The sequence below is a fragment of the Echinops telfairi genome, unplaced genomic scaffold (genome assembly GCF_000313985.2).
Source record: "Echinops telfairi isolate 266 unplaced genomic scaffold, ASM31398v2 ScPeMD7_443;HRSCAF=831, whole genome shotgun sequence".
Taxonomy (NCBI): Eukaryota; Metazoa; Chordata; class Mammalia; order Afrosoricida; family Tenrecidae; genus Echinops; species Echinops telfairi.
Window position 1 is genome coordinate 29287309 of NW_022104341.1, and position 1702 is coordinate 29289010.

Below are 1702 nucleotides of genomic sequence, written 5' to 3' on the forward strand. Positions count from 1 at the left end.
TCCAAGAACCAGTTTTAGGTTGATTTGATTCTCCCCACCCAACATGAGAAATTTAGTCTCTTCACATGTGGGTATACTTCTTTGTCTTTGACCAACAATGGCTTGGCTGTTTTTCATCAGATCTATTTCTGAATAAAGTTTGCTGTTTCTTAAAAAATCAAGTATATCCTCACTCCTCCAAAGAGAACGGTTTTTCCATCACTGAAAACAAATACTAACAAAAACTGTAACAGGCTATAGAAATAGTGAAAGAGATATCTTTGAGATAGTATGAGTACAGATAACATTACGAGAAAAAGTGTTTACTTTTCCAAGGAAGCTGATCACTTTAAAAAGACTCGCACGTGCATTAAAGTGAACCGTCTAGCCCATGTAATAAAACAATTGTAAATAATAAAACCCATGGTGAGAGGAGCAATTATATCTGAGCACCTGGATTGCAGAGGCTGTGGATAGCAGTGAAACCCCGAAGTCCATTTGCAAAGTCTGCATGTGGATTAAGTCACCTCTGACGTCTCTGAATGTCCACCTCTCTGAATGTCCACCGAGCTCATTGCCATCGAGTCTGTGCTGATCCACAGCAACCCTGTGGGGCGGCATAGAAATGCCCCTGTGAATTTCCAGGACTGTTTACGGGAGGAGAAATTCTCCACTTTCTCCCTCAGAGCAGCTGGTGGTTTCAAACTACTGACCTTGCACTTGGCAGCCCAATGCATAACCAGTAGGCTACCAGGGCCCCCTGAACATACACCAAGGATAGGAAGAGTATTACTCCCAGAGTACATGAGAAAGGGCATTAGCTCCATTCATTCACCTGAGCAGCCAGCAGCAGTCAGTCTCCCTTGAGGCCTTTCCTGAGTGTGTCCTGGGTGAGCTCACCATGAAAAGGCTTGCCTAGCGATGCGTCATGCTCTGGCTGCCTGGAGGAGGCTCTAGGACCAATCTTGCAAGCTCTCTGTCCACCACAATGTATGTATCCACATCATGGCCCCATCCCTGCTCTGGTAACCTCACCTGCAACCATGATGTATTGATCTGCCACTAACTGTGCCTTTGTGACAGTTTTCCTTGACCTCTCACGTCCTTTTAAAAGTTCTGTGTATCAGCAAACACGACTGTTAGAGACTTGTGCTAATGATCTCCGTCGTCTGAATAATAGCTCTTTGTCTTGTCCTTGCCCCAGTTGAGGCTTTAATAAATGTTCTCTTTTTAAAAGGGTGGATAAAAAAACTGGTATAACCTCTGGATAAAAGATTACTCAGCAAAACAAACTGTTAAAAGAAGAAAGAAAAGAAAGTGAATATTCTGTGGTTGCTAACACATTGCTTTCATTTCTTTAGTGTTTCCAATTGGATTTTTATGGTCCTCATTTTCCTTGTGAAAAAATCTTATGCCAAAATGGATTTTAGGTCTGAAACAGTCTTCTTTTTTCCATTAGGACAAATTTTTTTATGTTATTTAAGTTGATTTCAAATAATAAATAACAAAAGCAATATACTAAACAGAAGATTTCCGTGTGTTCATTACTTGTTCAATAATAAATAATAAATAAATCAGAGTGAAATGAACATCTCAGTAGGATTCTGACTCAATTATTCTGTGATCAGAGAGTCACCAGTAACTTGTTTGATTCTGGGTTTACATTGTCGAGCTTCTTCCCCAAAATTAACAACTCTGAAATAGCTAAATATTCCTCCATTTT